The 26,006-nt window shown below is 44.2% G+C and overlaps 1 long non-coding RNA gene across 4 annotated transcripts in view; it reads left to right on the top strand.

Moving 5' to 3' along the window:
- Positions 1–6,572, top strand: part of LOC149977452 (uncharacterized) — a 1,012,103-nt gene extending 1,005,531 nt beyond the window's left edge. For all 4 annotated transcript variants that reach the window (XR_016486671.1, XR_016486674.1, XR_016486673.1 and 1 more), the window contains 2 exons: positions 5,402–5,592; positions 6,371–6,572. This is a non-coding gene — a long non-coding RNA (uncharacterized LOC149977452). The remainder of the gene's footprint in view (positions 1–5,401; positions 5,593–6,370) is intronic.
- Positions 6,573–26,006: the final 19,434 nt, after the last annotated feature.

The following is a 26,006-nucleotide window of genomic DNA, read 5'->3' as shown; positions in this document are numbered from 1 at the left end:
TTTATTTGACTAGGCAAGTCAGTTAAGAACGAATTATTATTTACAATGACTACCTCGGCCAAACCTGGACAATGCTCGGCCAATTGTGCGTCGCCCAATGGGACAGAACAGTGCAGAGTAGTGATGCTAGTCGGGCGAGCGGGTGCGGGCAGCCATCGGTTGAAAAGCATGCATTTAGTTTTACTAGCGGGTAAGAGCAGTTGGAGGCCACGGAAGGAGTGTTGTATGGCGTTGAAGCTCAGAGGAATTTTGTTAACACAGCGTCCAAAGAAGGGCCAGATGTATACAGAATGGTGTCGTCTGCGTAGAGGTGGATCAGGGAATCACCTGCAGCAAGAGCGACATCGTTGATATATACAGAGAAAAGAGTCGGCCCGAGAATTGAACCATGTGGTACCCCCATAGTGATTACCAGAGGTCCGGACAACAGGCCTTCCGATTTGAGACACTGAACTCTATCTGAGAAGTAGTTGGGCAACCATGCGAGGTAGTCATTTGAGAAACCAAGGCTGTTGTGTCTGCCGATAAGATTACGGTGATTGACAGACTCGAAAGCCCTGGCCAGGTCGATGAAGATGGCTGCACAGATGGATGTCTTTTATCGATGGCAGTTATGATATAATTTAATACCCTGAGCGTGGCTGAGGTGCACCCATGACCAGCTCGGAAACCAGATTGCACAGCAGAGAAGGTACGGTGGAATTCAAAATGGCCAGTGATCTGTTTATTAACCTGGCTTTCGAAGACTTTAGAAAGGCAGGACAGGATGGATATAGGTCTGTAACAGTTTGGGTCTAGAGTGTCACCCCCTTTGAAGAGGGGGATGACCGCAGCAGCTTTCCAATCTTTAGGGATCTCGGACAATAAGAAAGAGAGATTGAAGAGACTGGTAAAAGGGGTTGCAACAATGGCGGCGGATAATTTTAAAAAGAGAGGGTCCAGCTGATTTGTATGGGTCCAGGTTTTGCAGCTCTTTCAGAACATCTGCTATCTGGATTTGGGCGAAGGAGAAACTGGGGAGGTTTGGGCAAGTTGCTGCGGGGGGTACGGAGCTGTTGGCCGGGGTTGGAGTAGCCAGGAGGATAGCATTGCAAGCTGTAGAGATATGCTTATTGCAAAGTTATGTTTGAAAAAGCTAGCCTTTGCTTTCCTGACTGACTGCCTGTATTGATTCCTGACTTCCCTGAAAAGTTGCATATAGCGGGAACGATTCGATGCTAGTACATTCCGCCACAGGATGTTTTTGTGCTGGTCGAGGGCAGTCAGGTATGGAGGGAACCAAGGGCTATATCTGTTCTTAGTTCTACATTTTTTGAAAGGGGCATGCTAATTTAAGATGGTGAGAAAATTACTTTTAAAGAACGACCAGGCATCCTCTACTGACGGGGTGAGGTCAATATCCTTCCAGGATACCTGGTCCGGGTCGATTAGAAAGGCCTGATTGCAGAAGTGCTTTAGGGAGCGTTTGACAGTGATGAGGGGTGGTCGTTTGACCGCAGACCCATAGCGGATGCAGGCAATGAGGCAGTGATTGCTGAGATCCTGATTGAAAACAGCAGAGGTGTATTTGGAGGGCAAGTTGGTCAGGATAATATCGATGAGGGTGCCCATGTTTACGGATTTAGGGTTGTACCTGGTGGGTTCCTTGATAATTTGTGTGAGATTGAGGTTATCTAGCTTTGATTATAGGACTGCCGGGGTGTTAAATATATTCCAGGTAAGGGCACCTAACAGAACGAACTCTGAAGATAGATTGGGACAATCAATTCACATATGGTGTCCAGGGCACAGCTGGGAGCTGAGGTGGGTCTATAACAGGCGAGTGAGAGACTTATTTCTCAAGAGATTGATTTTTTAAATTAGAAGCTCAAATTGTTTGGGCATAGACCTGGAAAGTATGACAGAACTTTGCATACTATCTCTGCATTAGATTGCAACTCCTCCCCCTTTGTCAGTTCTATCTTGACGGAAAATGTTGTAGTTGGGGATGGAAATCTCCACATTTTTGGTGGCCTTCCTATGCCAGGGTTCAGACACAGCAAGGACATCAGGGTTGGAGTGCGCTAAAGCAGTGAGTAAAACAAACTTAGGGAGGAGGCTTCTGATGTTAACATGCATGAAACCAAGGCTTTTACGGTTACAGAAGTCAACAAATGAGAGCGCCTGGGGACACGCAGGGCCTGGGTTAACCTCCACATCACCCAAGGAACAGAGGAGGTGTCAGGTGCGTGAATGAGGACCCAAAAGCGAATTAACAAACAGAGTTTCTTTAATGATGAACACACGTGGGCTCAGATGGACAGGTAGATTCCGACAGGACAGGACAAGGTTGCAGCAAACACGATGATAGTCTGGTTCAGGCATGAGACACACAAACAAGAATCCGACAAAGACAGGAGCAGAAACAGAGAGAGATATAGGGACCTAATCAGAGGGAAAAAGGGAACAGGTGGGAAAAGGGGTGAATGAGGTAGTCAGAGAAGACAAGGAACAGCTGGGGGAAAGAGGGACAGAAACGGTAACCTAGTACGACCAGCAGAGGGAGACAGGGTGAAAGGAAAGGACAGAAACAAGACACAACATGACAATACATGACAGGAGGAGTAGGAGGACGGTACGGCTAAAGGCTAGCAAAACTGGTCGTCTAGTGCGTTGGGGACAAAGAATAAAAGGAGTAGATTTCTGGGCGTGGTAGGATAGATTCAGGGCATAATGTACAGACGGTATGGTAGGGTGCGGGTACAGTCTAGGTTAACCTAGACATTGAGTGACGATAAGAGAGGTTGCATCACTGGACGCACTAGTTATGCTGGGTGAGATCACCGCATGTATGGGAGATGGGCCAAAAGAGGTATCTGAGGCATGTTGAGTGGGACTAGGGGCTCTGCAGCAAACTAAAACAATGATAACTATCCTAAACAACAGTATACAAGGCATATTGACATTAGAGAGAGACATAAAGCGAGGCATAAAGCAATCACAGGTGTTGATTGGGAGAGCTAGCTAAGACAACAACGGGTAAGACAGGTAAAATGGCGATGCATGGGCAGAGAGGGTCAGTTAACTACACACAGGGCCTGAGTTCGAGGCTGGGGCCATCAGATGAACAAAAATAAACTAAATGGAGTTCCGTGATTAATGAACAGTCCAGCAGACATCAGTTATGTAGCCAAGTGGGCATAGGGACCAGTGAACAGCAATAGATGAAACAGGGAAGCCGCTGGGTAGTCATTACTACGCTATCGAGCGGGAGACACGGCGCTCAAAAAAGTTAGCCGTCCGGGGCTAGTAGAAGCGTCTGCCCCGACGTCCGGCAGAGGCTGGTTGAGGGCACAACAGATGGAATTACTAGACCAGTCGTAATGGAACGGCAGGGCTCTGTGTTGACAAAGGGTCCAGGCCAGTTGGCAAAAGAGGTATTGTACCTGGAATAATTTTGTTTGCTAGCCGGGAGATGCGCCTGGCTCGTGGCTATCTGTTGCTAGCTTCGGGACAAGGACGTTAGCCACAATAGCCACTTGGTACTAGCTAGCTAGCAGCGATGATCCGATACAAAGGTCTTACGGCAAGGATCCGGTGGAGTAGTGGATTCTGGAGGTATCAGCTGTGTGACCGAGTGATCACTGAGCAGAACGGGAGGTGGGCCTAGCTCAAAGCTAGCTTCGGGGCTCAAAGCTAGCCAGCTGTGATGATCAGGAGTAATGGTCCAGGGCTTACAGCAGGAATCCGGGGTTGTAGTGGAGGAAACAGTCCGATACTGGCAGGCTGGCAAGTATTATCCAGGCTAAAGCTGCTGATGTCTGTGCAAAAGGTAAAGGCAGCTAATTAGCTAGTAGCTAATTAGCTGGTTAGCTTCTGATGGCTAGCTCCTGATGGAGGTTCTGACTATAAGTTCTAAAAATAGCCGATCCGTATCACATTGGGTGAGGCGGGTTGCTGGAAGGTATATTTGATTTAAAAAGGGAAAAAGAGATAAATTGAAAAAGAAAATAAATTGAAATTTAATACAAAAAAGACTAAATGTACACAGGAGAAAAACAAACAACATCTGCACTGCTACGCCATCTTGGACATGGGGATATGAGATGATAAATAAAACGAAGCAAGATTCAAAACTTTGAATATTTGTGTGATACAATCATTGCAGCATTGCAGATTTTGTTGCAAGAACACAGAATCAATATACCATTTTTGGTGTTACCTTCAGGTAGCCTGTTTCTGGTCTCAGGTTCAGGAATGGCTGAAAAAGCATAACATTAATCTAAAATGTACCTTAGAAATAGCATTGTTTGGAGATTTGGAGAGACCTGGTCAGTCAATTACTAATATACTAATACTCTTAATATCTGTGGATTATATTTGATTAGATAGATTGAAATTGTTACATCAAATGCCTGTTTGCCAAAGGCTGATGCCGCACAGGTGCTTGTACGCGTGTACTAATGCATACACACACACTCACATTCAAACTAACACACACACACACACACACACACACACACACACACACACACACACACACACACACATACACACACACACACACACACACACACACACACACACACACACACACACACAAACACGTAAATAATACCACACATGCACTCAAACATGTACAGTTGACCTTGCTGATTTCTGTTGTCCTTGATGTCTTTTGTTTTTGCATTGTCGTTTTCTGTTGTTGTTTTCCTTAATTTTTCATTTTTAGTCGGGGGATGATGAATGGATGAATGAGGTGCAGCTCTCAGGGAACTGTGGGGGAGATTTTGGATTGTTGGGTGTCTGGCAGTTGGGAGCTTGGGCCGGTGGCCAATAGGTCACTGACTCGGGTCCCCGATTTGACTTGGTGGGAGATCTGTCGACATGCCCTTGGGCGGGGTGCTTGACTCTGGTTGCTCCTGTGGGTTGATCCAGATGGGAGTGTCTGCTAGATGACTGAATGTAATGTAAAAGCCTCTCTTCTCCGCTGCGACAAAGGTTTGACTTAAAATGAAATAAAATGAAAGACAAAACAAATAGCCTGCTAAAGCACTAGCTCTCAGTCTGTCCATATGAAGAAGGCAAGGCAGCAGCCACACTGATGTGGTTTATCGAAAGGCAGCTAAAGTTAAATGTCATCAGTCAAATCAGGGATTTCTTTCAGAGGAACATTGATTGACAGGTAAAGGATTGATGAGGCTGTGTACACAGGCTTGTCTGCTGTAACAACACATCTATTCATCCTTTCAAACAAACATTCATCTTGTGAACAGCAAAGTGACCAGCCGGCCAGCTACATGTGAAGTGAGTGAACATAACACAGAGAGAGTTGGCTTTGTGGCCTCCCATGGGCCTGGTCCTGGGCAGGCGATAACTTGTTTGTGTGTGTGTGTGTGTGTGTGTGCATGCGTGCGAGCAGGTGCTTGTACGTAGGCCTGTGTGTGTGTTAGTCTCTCCACTGGTCTGAATGCCCCAGTGGAGAACCATGTCTTGCAGGCAGGCGGCCATGGCAGGAAGGGCATGCATCTGAGGCGGCCTAGACCAAGTGACTGGCAGCTGCTCCGGGGCCACCATCACCAGATGGCTAGGCGTCGATCCACACCAGTCACGGTGAGTGACCCTGTGTCACTATGCTACTGTGTGCGCCTGTAGCTCATGTCTAAACCCTGGCAGGGACAGCATGGTCGGCCAGACGTCTAGCTGTCACAAAAACCTCCCCATCATCATGGGGACCAATCTTGGGCAACAGATGAGTCGCTGCCATCAACATTACGGTCAAGCACCTGATGCTGTGGTGGCGGCAGTAGGACGTCTTTGGCAACGCTCCAAATAGGATGTGAGGGAATGGGCAGGGGTTAGTTAGAGAATTGGCTACTATAATGCCAACCAGAATAAGGAAGTAGTGAGGGCTGGGTTACTGTAACCTGGTATCTCCAGAAGTTCTGCTGAACACGAGTCATACTTTGCTATTGAACTGTACCATTTTGCAACACTACTTTCTCATCTACACTTTGAAATAAGTAGATAAGATAGATAAGCTGTTTGTATGAAGGCTACATAGCCTACACTGGCAGGATGATATCAAAGCCTGAGGCATGGTTAACCTACTGATTAATGATCAACCTTCAAATCAGGTCACCATCCTTAGAGATGGATGTGAGACGAGAGGCTACTAGCAGGAAGCCAATATATGGAGGTGATGCTCCCTCTCTCCCCAGGATACTCTGCTGTTGGTAAATGCAGTAAACGCACCGAGAGTAGAGGGACTGAGAGAGAGAGTTAATCTGGTCCGCATAAAAGAGCTGAGCTGAGAGCTGGTCTGACTGCTCTGCTTGTCACACCCTGATCTGTTTCACCTGTCTTTGTGATTGTCTCTACCCCCCTCCAGGTGTCACCCATCTTCCCCATTGCCTGTCCTGACCAGGAGCCCGCCCACCTGACCACTCTGCCTGCCCCTGACAATGAGCCTGCCTGCCGTCCTGTACCGTTGCTCCGCCTCTGGATTACCGACCTCTACCTGACCTGACCCTGAGCCTGCCTGCCATCCTGTACCTTTGCCCCTGTTGCTATAATAAACATTGTTACTTCGACACGGTCTGCATCTGGGTCTCACCTTTATCCTGATACTGCTCTTTCTTTCTCTCTCTTTCTCTCTCTCTCTCAGAATCTCTTGTGTGGCCTTTCCTGAGAACTGTAGAATATCCAACACGAAGACAGACAGCCAGGTGACCAATATTTGTGCAGCCGTGTTGCCTGTTGTTCCCCATTGGTGTCACAGGGTCCCTGTTCCTCTCTGGATCCGGCCCACACCAAGACAAGTACCAGGTTAGCAGTTTCTTTGAGGGATGGTTAGGGAGGTGATGTTTTTACCAGCGCTCGCCTTGATACATTATAAATCAACTTGGGAATCCAGACACACAAACACAGGCTCAAACATACACACACACTGAGATTATCTGAGATAATAATTCACTGTACTGTTCTGCCTTCTCTCTCCCTCCATTCTCTCTTTCTCTCTTCCATCTTTGGGTACGGCCTTCACACAAAATAAACATCATTAGAGGCACAGCAAGACAAGCCGCACCTCTGTTCTCCTGAAATTAGAAAATATTGATGGATGTTGTCCCCTGTATTTTATTTTAGAGAGAGAGAGAGAGAGAGAGAGAGAGAGAGAGAGAGAGAGAGAGAGAGAGAGAGAGGGGTGAAAAGAGAAGGTCCTTGCCTCTGATCATTCAAAGTGTTATGGCAGGCAGAACAACTACAGAAGACATGTTGGCTAAACTGTGGACTTTGAAATGATGTATGAATTAAATAACTCCCCACCCATCTCCACACCACTTTACACATTAGAAAATTAGAAATGTGATCCACTGCGGTATGGTATGTTTGATCATGTTGTGAAGTCTGACTCAAAAAGAGAAACTACTGCGTCCACTCTAAAGTTTTGGAATTGTGCACAAATTTGTTTACATTCCTGTTAGTGAGCATTTCTCCTTTGACAAGTGTGGCATATCAAGAAGCTGATTAAACAGTATGATCATTACACAGGCATACCTTGTGTTGGGGACGATAAAAGGCAATTTTAAAATGTGCACAAGACAATGCGTCACAAGACAATGCCACAGATGTCTCAAGTTTTGAGGGAGCGTGTAATTGGCATGCTGCCTGTAGAAATGTCCACCAGAGCTGTTGCCAGAAAATTGAATGTTCATTTTTCTACCATAACCTGCCTCCAACGTTGTTTTAGATAATTCGGCAATACGTCCAACCAGCCTATCAACCGCAGACCACATCAAATAAAAGTAAAAAAAATACAAATGTTCACATGCGCCAAATACAACAAGTTTAATGCTTACTTACAAGCCCTTAACCAACAATTAAGTTTTAAGTAAAGAGAGTTAAGAAAATATTTACTAAATAAACTAAAGTTTTAAAAAAAGGAACGTAATAACATAACAATAACGAGACTATATACAGGGGGTGGTACCAAGTCAATATGCGGGGGAACAGATTAGCTGAGGTAAATTGTACATGTAGGTAGGGGTAAAGTGACAATGCATAGATAATAAACAGAGAGTAGCAGCAGTGTAAAAACAAAGGGGGGGGGGGGGTCAATGCAAATAGTAAAGGTTGCCATTTAATTAATTGTTCAGCAGTCTTATGGCTGGGGGCAGAAGCTGTTAAGGAGCCTTTTGGACCTAGACTTGGCACTCTGTAGCAGAGAGAACAGTCTATGACTTGGGTGACTGGAGTCTTTGACAATTTTTTCGGCCTTGCTCTGACACCGCCTAGTATATAGGTCCTGGAATTAAGTAAGCTTGGCCCCAGTGATGTACTGGGCCATAACACTACCCTCTGTAGCGCTTTATGGTTGGATGCCGAGCAGTTTCATACCAGGAGGTTGTGCAACCGGCCAGGATGCTCTCGATGGTGCAGATGTAGAACTTTTTGAGGATCTGGACCTCATGGCAAATCTTTTCAGTCTCCTGAGGGGGAGAAGGCTTTGTCATGCCCTCTTCACCACTGTCTTGGTGTGTTTGGACCATGATAGTTTGTTGTTGATGTGGACACAAAGGAACTTGAAACTCTCAACCCGCTCCACTACAGCCCCATCGATCTGAATGGGGGCGTGTTCGGGCCCTCCTTTTCATGTAGTCCACGATCTGCTCCTTTGTCTTGCTCACATTGAGGGAAAGGCACAACACTGCCAGGTCTCTGACCACTTACCTATAGGCTGTCTCACTGTTGTTGGTGATCAGGCCAACCACTGTTGTGTCGGCAGCAAACTTAAGGATGGTTTTGGCGTCGTGCATGGCCACTCAGTCGTGGGTGAACAGGGAGTACAGGAGGGGACTAAGCACGCACCCCTGAAGGGCCCCGGTGTTGAGGATCAGCATGGCAGATGTGTTGTTGCCTACCCTCACCACCTGGGGGCCACCCATCAGGAAGTCCAGGTCCAGTTGCAGAGGGAGGTGTTTAGTCCCAGGGTCCTTATGTTATTGGTGAGCTTCGTATGCACTGCTGTGTTGAATGTAGAGTGCAATTGAGATTGCTTCATCTGTGAATCTGTTGGGGCGGTATGCGAATTGGAGTGGGTCTAGGGTTTCCGAGACAATGGTATTTTCAGATGTTACATGTTTCTAATTTTGACAGACGTGGTTTCATTTCAAGTATACTGTTAGCTTGCTAACATTAGCTGGCCGGGTCGCTAGCCAACGTTATGTGTATGATCTTATTCTTCGTATCTCAGACACAATTGCTGGACTAGTAATAGACATAGAACTTGGTTGTTTATCTACCTGCAGATTCATGCATCATTGTGGAGTTGTGATTATGGTCCATTGTTAAGCTAGCTACATCTCAACAAAAGACTCCACTTTCACTCCACAAGTATTTTCATTTCAAGTTAGTGTACTGTTAGCTAGCTTGCTAGCTAACATTAGCTGGCTGGCTCACTAACTTATGTTATGTCATGTGTTGGGATTCATTGATTACATAGCTAGCTATCTAGCTACATTTCTTAACAAAAGACTCGTCTTAGTGTGCCATAGCGCAGAATAACTGATTCATTTTTGAACGCTCAACACCCGCTCAACACCCGTTGAATATGTCCGGTGTCAGTAAACATTGGCAACAAAGCGTAATTCAATTGATGCCAGCAGCACAGTTACAGTCACCAATGCTATGGATAACATGAAAACCGCTTAACCAGCTCTGCTAGGGGGAGTAAAATGGTCAGAGTGGGGTGTTCTCTCATTATGTGTCTGGAAGTAGCTAGCCAATGTTAGCCAGTTAGCTTGGGTGTTTGACTGTCATTGTGAGGTCAGAGATTTCGAAACAACCCTACTTATTGGCCAGAGCGTCCAGTGTGTGCTCTGAACGTGAAACGCTCTGAATTTTCAAAAGGACAATCTTCCAGCACAGTTGCAGTCACCAACGCTCTACATAATATAACAGCCTAACCAGCTCTGCTAGGGCGAGTAATGTTCAGTGAACTGTTCTCTCTCTCTTAGATGTCTGGAAGTAGGTGGCAAGTTAGTACAGAACTCTTGGGTCAATCCTTAAAGAAATGGGTGGGGCTAAGACTTAAGAGGGTGTGAACAACGCTGAATGGGTGTAGACAAAGAAGGGCTCCAATAATAGTACCAAAACATTGAAAGACGGTTTTCTCAAAGGTGAGTTTACAAGTTGATCAACTTTCAAAGCAGAATTACTTTCCCATTGTTTCCTCAAATGCATTGTATGATATACCTTTTTGTAGCTCTGAGTCTCTACTTTTATCCAATGTAAACCCGAATTCAGGTGATGAGTCACATATTCTCGTTTCAGTCTCCTCCATTTCCACTAATTGTAAAGATTGTTTTCCTAATAATAGTGTAAAATGAACCTCTATGGAATTTCTGTCCCCCCCCCCCCCCCCCCCCGTTTAGCTAACGTAGGCTAATGTGATTAGCATGAGGTTGTAAGTAACATGACAATTTCCCAGGACATAGACATATCTGATGTGGGCAGAAAGCTTCAATTCTTGTTACTCTAAATGCACTGTCCAGTTTAGAGTAGCAATTACAGTGAAAGAATACCATGCTATTGTTTGAGGAAAGTGCACAGTTATGAACTTGAAAATGTATAAATAAACCAATTAGGCACATTCGAAGTGAGAGGTCAATTATTTAAGATACTGTTTGAAGAGGTAGAGTTTTAGATGTTTTCGGAAGATGGGCAAGGACTCTGCTGTCCTAGCTTCAGGGGAAAGCTGGTTCCACCATTTGGGTGCCAGGACAGAGAAGAGCTTGGACTGGGCTGAGTGGGAGCTGCCCTCCCATAGGTGGGCCAAGAGACCTGAGGTGACAGAATGGAGTGTTCGGGTTGGGGTGTAGGGTTTGAGCATAGCCTGAATGTAGGGAGGGGCAGTTCCTCTTGCTGTTGTGTAGGTTAGCACCATGGTCTTGTAGTGGATGCGAGCTTCGATTGGAAGCCAGTGGAGTGTGCGGAGGAGCGGGGTGACATGAGAGAACTTAGGAAGGTTGAAAACCAGGCGGGCTTCAGCGTTTTGAATAATTTGCAGGGGTTTGATGACACAAGTGGGGAACCAAGCCAACAGCGAGTTGCAGTAGTCCAGACGGTAGAGGACAAGTGCCTGGATTAGGACCTGTGCTGCTTCCTGTGTGAGGTAGGGTCATACTCTATGGATGTTGTAGAGCACGAACCTGCTAGAACATTTATCTAAAATTAACCCTAAAAATACCACTGTTGGGAGATTTGGAAAGCCATAGTCAATCTATCAACAATACAATAATACTTTTAGTAAAAATATTTGTCTTTCACTTAAAGTCTGTTGATACCATGCGATTAGAAAGGTTCAGAATTTATGTGAAAGATCACAGCAAGTTGAAAAATATATGGCACATGGAAATCATAAGAGGGCATTTTACGGAACTAGGTGGGATGGACTGAGTAGCTGAAGGGTGGGTTTAAAAACTCATATTCTGTAATAGTTATTACTGAAAACACAATGTATAATGTATAATTGCTATCTATCCAGGTGTATGTCAAATTACTTTATTTATTTAATTAAACAGCATGACCATTACACAGGGGACAATAAAAGGACACTCTAAAATGTGCAGTATTGTCACACAACACAAAGCCACAGATGTCTCAAGTTTTGAGGGAGTGTGCAATTGGCACGATGACAGCAGGAATGTCCATCAGAGCTGTTGCCAAATAATTTAATGTTCAGTCAATCACATTTATTTATAAAGCCCTTTTTACATCAGCCGATGTCATAAAGTGCTGTACAGAAACCCATCCTAAAAACCCAAACAGCAAGCAATGCATATGTAGAAGCACAGTGGCTAGGAAAAACTTCCTAGAAAGCCCAGAGCCTAGGAAGAAGAACCAGGCTCTAAGGGGTGGCCAGTCCTCTTCTGGCTGTGCCGGGTGGAGATAATAACAGAACATGGCCAAAATGTTCAAATGTTCATAGATGACCAGCAGGGTCAGATAATAATAATCACAGTGGTTGTAGAGGGTGCAAAAGGTCAGCACCTCAGGAGTAAATGTCAGTTGGCTTTTCATAGCCGATCAATCAGAGTTAGAGACAGCAGGTGCGGTAGAGAGAGAGTCCAAAACAGCAGGTCCGGGACAAGGTTGCACGTCCAGTGAACAGGTCAGGGATCCATAGCCGCAGGCAGAACAGTTGGAACTGGAACAGCAGCATGACCAGGTGGACTGGGGACAGCAAGGACTCATCAGGCCAGGTAGTCCTGAGGCATGGTCCTAGGGCTCAGGTCCTCCGGGAAAAGAGAAAGAGAAGAGAGAGAGAAAAAGAGAGAGATCAGAGAGAGAGAATTAGAGGGAGCATACTTAAATCCACACAGGACACCGGACAAGACATGAGAAATACTCCAGATTTAACAGACTGACCCTAGCCCCCCGACACATAAACTACTGCAACATAAATACTGGAGGCTGAGACAGGAGGGGGCTGAGACACTGTGGCCCTGTTCGACAACACCCCCGGACAGGGCCAGACAGGCAGGATATAACCCCACCCACTTTGCCAAGGCGCAGCCCCTACACCAATAGATGGATATCTTCAACCACCAACCTACTACCCTGAGACAAGGCAGAGTATAGCCCACGAAGACCTCCCCCACGGCATGAACCCGAGGGGGCGCCAACCCGGACAGGAAGATCACGTCAGTGACTCAACCAACTCAAAGTGACACACCCCTCCTAGGGACGGCATGGAAGAGCAACAGATAGCTAGTGACTCAGCCCCCGTAATAGGGTTAGAGGCAGAGAATCCCAGTGGAGAGAGGGGAATCAGCCAGAGGCAGAGACAGCAAGGGTGGTTCTCTACCATGACAAAATTGTTTTAGAGAATTTGGCAGTAAGTCCAACCAGCCTCACAACCGCAGACCACATGTAACTACGCTAGCCCAGGACCTCCAAATCCAGCTTCTTCACCTGCGGGATAGTCTGACCAGCCACCCAGACAGCGGATGAAACTGTGGGTTTGCACAACCAAATAATTTGTGCACAAACTGTCAGAATCTGTCTCAGGGAAGCTGCTGTTTTCACCAGGGTCTTCAACTACCTACAGTTTGGCATCGTAACTGACTTCAGTGGGCAAATGTGCTCACCTTCGTTGGCTACTGGCACGCTGAAGAAGTGTGACTTCACAGATGAATTCCGTTTTCAACTTTTCGGGCAGATGGCAGACAGCGTGGATGGCGTTGTGTGGGTGAGCAGTGGTGGCGTTGGGGCAATGGTATGGGCAGGCAAAAGCTATGGACAACGATAGCAATTGCATTTTATCTAAAGCAATTGGAATGCCGTAATGAGATCCTGATGCCCATTGTCGTGCCATTCATCTGCCGCCATCACCTCATGTTTAAGCATGATAATGCACGACCCCATGTCGCAAGGATCTGTACAAAATTCCTGGAAGCTGAACATATCCCAGTTCTTCTATGGCCTGCATGCTCACTAGACATGTCACATATTGAGCATGTTTGGGATGCTCTGGATTGATGTCTACGATAGCTTGATTTAGTTCCTTTCAATATCCAGTAACTTTGCACAGCCATTGAAGAGGAGTGGGGAAATATTCCAGAGGCCACAATCAACAGCCTGATCAACTCTTTGTGAAGGAGATGTGTCACGCTGCATGAGGCAAATGGTGGTCACAGCAGATACCGACTGGTTCTCTGATCCACGCCCCTACCATTTTTTTTAAAGGTGTCTGTCATCAACAGATGCATATCTGTTTTCCCAGTCATGTGAAATCCATAGAGTGGGGCTAGTGAATTTATTTAAATTGACTGATTTCCTTATTAAATTAACTGTAACTTAGTAAAATCTTTGAAATTGTTGAATGTTGCGTTTATATTTTTCTTCGGTGTAATTAAACATGTAAAGCTGAAATGTCTTGAGTCAATATGAATTCAAACCATTTGTTATGGCAAGCCTAAATAGGTTCGGGCATAAACATTTGCTTAACAAGTCGCTTAATAAGTTGTATGGACTCACCTTGTGTGCAATAATATTGTTTAACATGATTTTTGAATGACTACCTCATCTCTGTACCCCACCCATACAATTAACAAAGACCAGGGAGGTTTTCCAATGCCTCGCAAAGATGGGTAAAAAAACACGGATAATGAATATCCCGTTGAGCGAGGGGAAGTTTTCAATTATGCTTTCAATACACCCAGTCACTACAAAGATACAGGCGTCATTCCTAACTCAGTTGCCGGAGAGGAAGGAAACCGTTCAGGGATTTCACCATGATTCCAAAGGTGATTTTAAAACCGTTACAAAATGTCTCATATAGGATAAAATGGAGGATGGATCAACAGCATTGTAGTTACTCCACAATACTAACCTAAATTACAAAGTGAAAAGAAAGAAGCCTGTTTGCAATAAGACACTAATGTAAAACTGCAAGAAAAGTGGAAATGAAATGTACTTTCTGTCCTGAATATAAAGCGTTATTTTAGGGGCAAATCACTGAGTACCACTCTTTATATTTTCAAGCATGGTGGTGGCTGTATGCTTGTCATCGGCAAGGACTAGGGAGTTTCTTAGGATAAAAACAAATGGATTAGCGCTAGGCACAGGCAAGAGGAAAACCTGGTTCAGTCTGCTTTCCAACAGACACTGTGGGACAAATTCACCTTTTCAACAAGACAATAACCTAAAACACAAGGCCAAATATACACTTGAGTTGCTTACCAAAATGACGAGTAACCTAATTACAGTTTAGACTTAAATTCGGGTTGAAAAGCTATGGCAAGACTTGCAAATTGTTGCCTAGCAATGATCAACAACCAACTAGACAGAGCAACCAACTTGACAAAATAAAAATGAGCAAATATTCCAATCCAGGTTTGCAAAGCTCTTAGAGACTTACCCAGAAAGACACTGCTGTAAGTTAATTTGAGTTACCAGCCTCAGAAATTGCAGCCCAAATAAATGCTTCACAGAGTTCAAGTAACAGACACACCTCAACATCAACTGTTCAAAGGAGAATGCGTGAATCAGGCCTTCATGGTTGAATTGCTGCAACAAAAAAATAAATATTACTAAAGGACATCAATAAGAAGAAGAGACTTGCTTGGGCCAAGAAACACGAGCAATCGACATTAGACCGGTGGAAATCTGATTCTGACCGCCGTGTCTTTGTGAGATGCAGAGTAGGTGAACAGATATCCGCATCTGTGGTTCCCACCGTGAAGCATGGAGGAGGAGGTGATGGTGTCTGGGTTCTTTGCTGGTGACACTGTCTGTGATTTATTTAGAATTCAAGACACACTTAACCAGTATGGCTACCACAGCATTCTGCAGCGATACGCCATCCCATCTGGTTTGAGCTAAGTGGGACTATAATTTGTTTGTTTTTCAAAAGGACAATGACCCAACACACCTCAAGGTGGTGTAAGGGCTATTTGACCAAGAAGGAGAGTGATGGAGTGCTGCATCAGATGACCTGGCCTCCACAATCACCCAACCTCAACCCAATTGAGAATGTTCGGGATGAGTTGGACCGCAGAGTGAAGGAAAAGCAGCCAACAACTGCTCAGCATATGTGGGAACTCCTTCAAGACTGTTTGAAAAGTATTCCAGGTGAAGCTGGTGAATGCCAAGAGTGTGCAAAGCTGTCATCAAGGCAAAGGGTGGCTACTTTGAAGAATATAAAAGGATTAGTTTAACACTCTTTTGTTTACTACATGATTTCATATGTGTTATTTCATAGTTTTGAAGTCTTCACTATTAGTCTACAATGGAAAAAAAGAAAAATGAAGAAAAAATCTTGAATGAGTAGTTGTGTCCAAACTTTTGACTGGTACTGTATATCCATACACCAGTGTTTACACAAGTGTGTTTGTGTGTGTGTGTGTGCATAGCAGGTTGCAGGTGTAGGCCGATGTGTATGCACTTTGCATTTACATGAATATTTGCAAACACAGTATGGATTTTCCCAATTAGCCACCACCTGTTTTGTTGCCCGGTTTTGCCATCCGGATTCTTCCATTTATGGTTTTCTAGGGAACCCAGACCACTAGTTACAAAATTGTGCTAATTTCAGTGGGAGGTACCCTCACACCGTTGCTATTGGGGCGGCAGGGTAGCCTAGTGGTTAGAGCATTGGACTAGTAACCGCAAGGTTGTACGATCAAATCCCCGAGCTGACAAGGTACAAATCTGTCATTCTGCCCCTGAACAGAAAGTTAACCCACTGTTCCTAGGCCGTCATTGAAAATAAGAATTTGTTCTTAACTGACTTGCCTAGTTAAATAAAGGTAAAATACATTTACTGCTGGTTAGAGTGCTGATGTTCATTGAATTGCTTCTAAAACACGTCACAACCTTCACTCCCATGTCCATTTCCGCCTCCTCACATCTGAAACTGTACAATAATGGTCTCCAAGGTAATGCCATTAGGAGGAGGTTTCAGGTTAGACATTTTTACAGATAGGATGATTATCGTTGATAGACGCTGCCCACCCCTATCTAATTCATAATTTATTGCACATGGCACAAGCAAATCACACTGCATCTGTGGTAGGTGATGTTATTTTCCGCTTAGGAAAAGTAAATTGCTGCAGCAGGTCTAATAAATAGTCTAAGCAGTGTTTCCCAGCCCTGGTCCCCTTTGAGTTTCATTGTAGCCTTTGACAAACATACCTCATTTAACTAGTTGAGGTTTTGATGATTAGTTGACAAGATTAATCAGGGGTGCTTGTCCAGAGTACCAATAAAAATATGTACTGTTAGGTACATGAACACCAGGGTTGGGATACACTGGTCTAAGGCAGTGAATATATAGGCAACCTACAAGCTTCTCCTCCTATAGTTCCTAGGGTACTTTTCAAGGCTAATTAGGAGAGTTATTCTACCTGCTAATCATTATTTGTTGTTTCAACGTCCTCAGTAAAGAAACAAAGCAGCCAGACAGCCAGGCCACCTCTTACGGGGCAATAAATCTACATTCGAGAAGTGTGAAATTCAATAAGCCTGAATCTTAATCACCACTCCTGTTCAGTTCCCATTCAACCGTGACCACGAAACAAAACAAAAACACCCACAGAGAAAATGGCAGCGGTAGGGCGTAGAGAAGGAATGTGGTTCACCTTGTGGTTCCCATAAAACCCATAAATCAACTCACTGACAAGAAGAGAGAGAACGAGATTATTTTATAATCATTATTATACATTTTCTGAGCTATTCAGATCATTAACAAGCTGTAATATTGTTTATGGCAAATGTTTGTATATGTGTGTGACGAAACTCTTCTTCGTCATCTGAGGAGGAGTATGAAATATCGGACCAATGCGCAGCGTGGTAAGTGTCCATGTTAATTTATTAACTGAACACACAAAACCAAAATAACGAAGTGAATAAAAGAAACGAAACAGTTCTGCAAGGTGACATACACTAGACAGAAAACATCCACCCACAAACAAGAGTGGGAAAACAGGCTACCTAAGTATGGCTCTCAATCAGAGACCACGATTGACAGCTGCCTCTGATTGGGAACCATACCAGGCCAAACACATAGAAATACCAAACATAGAACAAAAACATTGAATGCCCACCCCAACTCACGCCCTGACCAAACTAAAATAGAAACATACAAAAGGAACTAAGGTCAGGACGTGACAATGTGGGGAACAGCGTGATTGCTCCATAGAATGTTGGCAAACACGACTTTTAAAAAGTTTGCTGTAATAAGCAAACATATGTAACTAATGTAACCAAGTCTTACGCCATGTGAAGAGATGTCTGTTTCTGTAAAAAAGGTGAGAGCTGATCTTTAAATCCTTTGATGAATATGCTGGCTGAGTATGTAACAGCAACAGCTGTGGTGTGTTAAAATCTGTCATGAGAATAATGGTATCCACTTGAGATAACAAAATACCTCCATTCAGCATCAATACCTCCATTCAGCGTCCATTCAGGTAAAACCATGTTTGGCCCAGCACTCACTTGTGTCCTAACACTTTGGCTGTGGTGGCGTGATACAGAGAACAATGGGAGAATTAGTGTGCGTCCGTGTGTGCGTGCGAGCGTGTTTGTGTGTCTAACTCTCTCCCAACTGATCCAGAAAACAAAGACACATTTTTGGCTCTGTAACCACTTGACATTGAGGAAGCTGCTAAGACCATCAACACAAAACCACACAGGTGGAGTTATTAGCTGTTTCCCCAGTAGGCCTATCTTATTTGATAAGCTAATATTTTATACAGTATTACTATTATTATTACTGAGAAACAGTGAACATTTTAATATGCAATTTACAAATACATATTTCAATACATTTGAATTCAGATATTCATATATTTTATTGAAAAATCATTCTCAATGCAATTGCTGATGGAATTGGTAGATAGATATATTATCCTACAGTAACGCTGTGGGGGCCCACTCATGCTTTTCAAAACCCATTTTAATCATCTTCACAATCCAGAAAAAGAAATGTATAAATCAACAGTAATTATCTCTCTGCTGGGTCTTAATGACAGTCTAAGCTTCACCCTCATCCTCTAAAGAAACAGCATGATGAAACTATGAGCCGACATCAAAAGAATTTGATACAAAACACCCCTCCTGAGTCCCAAATTAAACCCTATTCTCGTGCACTACTTTTATCCAGGGTTGACCGGGGACCATAGGGTTCTGGTCAAAAGTAGAGCACTATATAGGGAATAGGGCACCATTTGGGACATCATTTCCTGGTCCACACCCCACCCTGTCTGCCATACAGGTGCATTCATCCAGCCAGAACAGCCCTTCTCCTTGACTGACCTTGAGGGAAACGTAATGTGCCAAACATAGAGGCTTTGTCTCTGTGAAATGTCACCAATTAATGGATGGAGCCAAGCGTGGGGTTATTTTTACAAGCTGATCGGGACAAACAGCCAGGCACAGTCAGGCAAAGGAAGGGGACCTGAGTAGTGGAGCAGCAGGGGCATGGGTGTGAGAGGCAGAGAGAGGAGCCAGAAGGTCAGGAATAATTAGAAGCCTTTGTGGGCTCTCTCCAGAGGCTCAGGAGGCTGCTACAGATGGGCCCTCAACTCAGCTTCACACCATCTTATACAGGGATACACACACAAACAAACACACACACACACACACACTCCAGACACCTGGGAGACGTGCTGGGGTGCTGGATACAAAGAGCGCTAACAAGGGGGAGTGTACACAGGAGGAGAGCAAAGTAGAAGAAAGAGATGAGGAGAGAAAGGAGGGCAGCATGGTTTTGGTAGGAAATTAGTGAAGCCCCATTTGTCACTTTCCCTAATTGTTGCCTCATCTGGTATTGACTAATTGATGAATGGCTGAATGAATGTGTGTAGTGTAAGCGTTTTGTAATAGCTGGATGTATTTTGCCATTGGTCATTGCTTACAAAAGTCTTATTAGAGCTTAGCAGTTGTTTACTACATACTACATATTATCTTTATAATGCCAGACGAAACTCCTGGCTGAATAACATGAGTTTTAGCAACACACTCCAGAGTTACAGAGTAGACCCACATTTGATTTTCCCATTTAAAATGTCAATGATGTCAACGAGCCCTATAACCAACTGTAATCTTTCTCCTTTTTTGAGCTGAGCTAGGGGAGAAAATCAATTAAGTCTAACCATGACTCGTTGTGCTGCAGGTATGACTACATAAAACGGCCCAGACACTGGCAATTAGTGACCTGACATTTCTATCGTAGCAGCAACATGCAAATTCACTCACACAGTCCACTCCGGTGAATTAAATGGAGCTCATTTCAACTATGGCACCTGGATAGTCTATTGACTGTTCATGAACCTGAGACAAACTCCATATAGCTACTATACATGTCTACATGAATAAACATTGGTTTATTCACATAAGGCTGTGTAATTCGGATTCATCCTGATTCACGTCACTCAGTGCTATTGAGCCAGTGATTCCCATCATCATTCCCATTGTACCACACAGTCTGTATTGTGACATGCAGAAGTAAAGTGTTTCTATGGCCTGCACCTGTCTGCCTGTCACTCAGTCAGGTGATGTCTTCATTCGGGCTGGTAATGATGATCGCATCGGCTTAGTGGCGCTGACAATCTCATCATCAGGTGTCTACACGTACCATGCTCTCCAGGGAATTCATTTGAGGGAATAAACTCACCACGTACGCATACACACATGCATGCGTGCACATGAAAAACACACACACACACACACACACACACACGTTTCCCCATCTCAGGCAGCAACAGCGAACTGATGTACATTAAACAAATATGTTATGGTCAACGTGGTGAGCTGCCATTGACAGTGTGAGATGGGAAATTGAAAATAGCCCCTGATATTTAACATCTTGCCAGAACACAAATCACAGAACCATTTTTAAGTTTCTCACAGAAAGATAGCCTACAGTGACGTACGCTGCTACAGTGATGTGCGCTGCTCTGCTCCACCAGTATGCAAATAACAGGAGTGTGTAACATTTTAATGAACGTTGGGAGCATTCTGGATAAGTGTTTTTCTTGTCTAAGCTGCATAGGCCACCTGCAATATATCTTTACATGATTGATTGTGTGTAATTGCTAAACTTTATTTAATCTAAGCTTAGTGTTCTGCATGCTAATTCAGCATCATGCCTAACATGTAAATATCAGCTAAATGTCACATTCATTAGGGCATGCAAAAATGTGGGTTAACAAACCCCCTCCCCTCCTTTTTCACTTTGGCTTCAAATCAGTGCAACCCTCTTGGCCTTGTTTTAAATGAGAGAGGTCTCTCATGAGGGTGAGGGGTGGGTTGGGGGGGTGTCTGTCCCCAAGACAGGGTCATGTCCTCAGTGAATATAGCTGGGAGCAAGTATATGTGTGTGTGGGTTGGGGGTCTTTGTGTGTAAGTGTATATGTGTGTGTGTGTTTCCACCATCAGCCAGAGCTCAATACAGTTAATGAACAGTGACTTTATTGTTGACTACAGTGCGAAATGTCAGCATTGTTGGCGTCACTGTGTCTAGTATCATCATTTTGACAGCCCTGTGTGGAGTTCCCCATCACTGAGCACATGATGGTGTGTATGTGTGTGTGTGCATGCGTGAGTTTGTGCATGTGTGCGTGCGAGAGAGTGTGTGTGTGTGTGTGTGTGTGTGTGTCTGTCTCTTCAACTCTAAGCACAGCTTGTCCTCCACTGATCTGGGATTTATTTATACTACATGACCAAAAGTATCCAAAATCACATGGAGATGGTCCCCCTTTTGCTGCTATAACAGCCTCCACTAGATGTCGGAACATTGCTGCGGGGACTTTCTTCCATTCAGCCACAAGAGCATTGGTGAGGCCGGGCACTGAGGTTGGGTGATTAGGCATGGCTCGGAGTCGGCGTACCAATTCAGCCCAAAGGTGTTCATTGGGGTTGAGGGCAGGGCTCTGTGGAGGCCAGTCAAGTTCTTCTGCACCGATCTCGACAAACCGTTTCTGTAGGGACCTTGGTGCCCTGTTGATATTTTCTGTATTCCCTCCCTTGGCTCAGCATCCAGCCCCCTCACCCTCACCTTTCACCCTCAGGCGCCCAGGTAGGTGTGAGGGTGCCTGGGGTGGAGGAGCGGGGCGATGCCCTGTTCAGGATGGAGAAAGCCCTGGTAATTAGCTAAACAGCATCTTAATGGCTTGCCACACCATCTGGTTACAGGGTGGTGGGGTGTGGAGGGGGTGAGAGGGATGTGGAGAGGCAGAGAGGGGGGGTGTCACACCTTTTAATGGGCCAAAATATTTGCGCAGAGCAATTATTTGGGAGAACAGCATGAGACCTGCACCACACCGGGCCAAAATATGTCAGAATGTGTCGAGGAAAAAGCCCTCCTCCAATAAGCAAGTCCCCATGACCAGACCTACCCCCAGCCACCTCCTAGCCATACAGCTAATCTGTTAGTCATAGACACACACACGCACACTCATGCACGCACTCCGCACACACACAAGTGTGCCCCCGCCCACACACACACGAACAGGGGGAATAGCAACAAAATCTCAAGGTTTTACCAATTTGGCTTCAGATTCTGATGTTTATCCATGTTTCTCCAAACGTCAAATGACGAAGGTACTCCAAACATTACATTTTGAAGTGTTTTTACACCCTGGGTTGCTCCTCTGCATCATTCCATTTCACAAAACATCAAACTTTAAAGTTGCTCCCAACTTCAAATTTCAAGGTTAAAGGGATACTTTGTGATTTTGGCAAGGAGGCCCCTTATCTACTTCCCCAAAGTCAGATGAACTCGCGGATACCATTTTTATATCTTTGCATCCAGTATGATGGAAGTTAGAGTTAGTTTCGTGAGCCAATGCTAACTAGTATTAGCGCCATGACTCTATGGTATCTAATAGCATGCTAATGCTTGTTAGCAACTGTGCTAACGCTAATTAGCAACTTCCTTCAAGCTGCTTGCAGAGACATGAAAATGGTATCCACGAGTTCAATTAGATAAAGACATGGCTTTATTGCCAAAATCCCAAAGTGTCTATTTAAGCGTTAAGCGTTAAGCATTAAGTTTTAAGCGTTAAAGTCCAGGCAACAAAAAAAAATTATACACTAAATTGAGTAATAGGATTTTACTCATTTATTATGAATAGTTGAGTTAAAGTCCAGGTAGCAGATAATGGATATTAACAGATATTTATGTAGTTGGTGCTGTATATAAACTAATATGCAGGTTTTTTATTTTTTTATTTAACATTTATTTATCTAGGCAAGTCAGTTATTGTAAATAAGAATTTGTTCTTAACGGCATACCAAGAGGCAAAAGGCCTCCTGCGGGGGCTTGGATTAAACATAAAATTAAAGGACAAAACACACATCACAACAAGAGAGACACCACAACACTACATAAGGAGAGACCTAAGACAACACAACATGGCAGCAGCTCAACATGATATCAGCACAAACATGGTACATTCTTTGTTAGTTTTTAATTGTACAATTTATGCTCCCCACATACAAAATCCACAAAGACTGCCGAACGCAAGATCGTCATTTCTATGACACTGTGGAGAAATATATTTTTACTCTAGCCTACTTTTCATGGTAAGCTGTAAGTGGCAATTCATTTTTTAGTGTGAAGAAACGTCTGTGAGGATTTTCTACAATATTAAGAACATTACACATTTGCACATGTAAACTGTTGGTCCCATGTTTCCTGAGCTGTAATAAAAGATCGGCAAAATGTTCCATACACACAAAAAGCTTATTTATCTAAAGAAATGTGCACGAATTTGTTTACATACCTGTCAGTGAGCATTTCTCCCTTGGCAAGATAATCTATCCACCTGACAAGTGTGGCATATCAATATGCTGATTAAACAACATGATCATTACACAGGTGCACCTTGTGCTGGGGACAATAAAAATACACTCTAAAATATGCAGTCTTGTCACACACACAATGCCACAGTTCTGAGGGAGCGTGCAATTGGCATGAATGTCCACCAGAGAATTTGCCATAGTATTGAATGTTTATTTCTCTACCATGAGCCACCTCCGTCATTTTAGAGAATTTGGCAGTACATCCAACCGGCCTCACAACAGCAGACCATGTGAAACCACGCCAGACCCGGATCTCCACATCCGGCTTCTTCACCTACGGGATTGTCTGAGACCAGCCACCTGAACAGCTGATGAAAGTGTGGGTTTGCACAACCAAAGGATTTCTGCACAAACTTTTTGAAAACGTCTCAGGTAAGCTCGTCTGCATTCTCGTCATCCTCACCAGTATATTGACCTGAGTGCAGTTTGGTGTCGTAACTGACTTAAGTGGGCAAATGCTCACGTTCGATGGCCCCTGGCACGCTGGAGAAGTGTGCTCTTCATGGATGAATCCCTTGTTTCAACTGTTTCAGGCAGAAGGCAGACAGCGTGGAGCGTCGTGTGGGTGAGCGGTTTGCTGATGTCAGTGTTGTGAACAGAGTGGCCCCATGGTGGGGTGGGGTTATGGTATGGGCAGGCATAAGCTACGGACAACAAACACAATTGCATTTTATCGATGGCAATTTGAATGCACATACCATGACAAGATCCTGAGGCCCATTGTCGTTTCATTCATCCGCCGCCATCACCTCTTATTTCAGCATGATAATGCACAGCCCCATGTCACAAGGATCTATACACAATTCCTGGAAGCTGAAAATATCCCAGCTCTTCCATGGCTTGCATACTCAGACACCCATTGAGCATGTTTGGGATACTCTTGATAAATGTGTACGACAGCAGGTTCCAGTTCCCGACATTATCCATCAACTTCGCACAGTCATTGAGTGGGACAACATTCCACAGGCCACAATCAACAGCCTGATCAACTATATGTGAAGGAGATGTTTCATGCTGCACAAGGAAAATGGTGGTCAGACTAGATGCTGACTGGTTTTCTGATCCACACGTTTTGTAAGGTATCAGTGACCATCTGATGCATATCTGTATTCCCAGTCATCTGTATTCCCAGTCAGACGAGCATTGACAGATTTCCTTATATGAACTTTAACTCAGTAAAATCTTTGAAATTGTTACATGTTGCACTTATATTTTGTTCGGTGTATAATAAAACACATTTGATCAATTACATGTGGAAATAATATTGAGTGAACATTAGCAAGCCAGCAGCAGATGCAACAGAAAGTCAATTGTTTTCTCCCGGTTTTAGCTTGCCACCTATCTGGCCTGTATTTTTGGCATATCTTGAGGTCATGCCACAGCATCTCAATTGGGTTGAGGTCAGGAATCTGACTGGGCCACTCCAGAAGGCATATTTTCTTCTGTTGAAGCCATTCTGTTGTTGATTTACTTTTGTGTTTTGGGTCGTTGTCCTGTTGCATCACCCAACTTCTGTTGAGCTTCAATTGGCGGACAGATAGCCTAACATTCTCCTGCAAAATGTCTTGATGAACTTGGGAATTCATTTTTCCGTCAATGATAGCAAGCTGTGCAGGCCCTGAGGCAGCTGAGCTGCCCCAAACCATTATGCTCCCTCCACCATATTTTACAGTTGGGATGAGGTTTTGATGTTGGTGTGCTGTGCCTTTTTTTCCTCCACACATAGTGTTGTGTGTGCCATCCAAAGAACTCAACTGTAGTTTCATCTTGTGGTGGTTAATTTCTTTACTATCAAATGAGGAGAGACAAACTTATCACACAAGTCAGAGTTATACTTAAACCAAATCTTTAATCACTTATTAATAATGGAGCAGGTCAATACAACGCACACATATAAAGTGAATCGATTGAGTGCTCTACGATAATGATGGCTGGTCGACAAGTCACGGTCAAATGATTCGTTGAGAGCCCCGAGACAAAAGTACCAAGGTCTTTTATAGCCAAGATACACCCCTTTCAACCTACATGACAAACAACAGATATATAGAATGGGTCACAAGGTTAAGATTGGTATGAAAGATACCTATAATACATAGCAGGCAGTATCTGCTGTGTCAACAGTTTTCATTGTATAGAGAACAGTGTCTGGCCCTCTGACTACAAACTGGAACCATCTCTCCCTGGTACGGTATAGAACAGAAACATTAAATCATGCTCTGGAATGCTCTTTAGGTTTTGTCACCCAAAATACATCGTAAATCTCCTCTGTCAGTGCTATCTCCCAGAGGCCCATCCTCAGTAGAACACACACAATAGTTAATTAAGAATAGTCTATTCTGTTGCATAAAACAACCATTTGATGCAATAAAAGTATTATAAGTCTTGCAATTCCGCTCTCCCAATCTGTCCACAGAATATTTTGCCAGTAGCGCTGTGGACCATCCAGGTGCACTTTTTAAAATTTCAGACGTGTAGATTTTTTGGGGGGGTCAGCAATGGTGTCCTCCCATGAACACCATTCTTGTTTAGTGTTTGTAGACTCGTTAACAGAGATGTTAGCATGTACCAGAGATATCTTTAGCTGACACACTAGGATTCTTCTAAACCTCATTGAGCATTCTGTGTTGTGCTCTTGCAGTCATCTTTGCAGGACAGCC

Source organism: Oncorhynchus mykiss, chromosome 15 (assembly GCF_057628025.1).
Source record: "Oncorhynchus mykiss isolate SJ-2025 chromosome 15, ASM5762802v1, whole genome shotgun sequence".
NCBI lineage: Eukaryota > Metazoa > Chordata > Actinopteri > Salmoniformes > Salmonidae > Oncorhynchus > Oncorhynchus mykiss.
The sequence above is the reverse complement of the archived record's forward strand: the minus strand, read 5'-3'. Positions and strand labels throughout refer to the sequence as shown.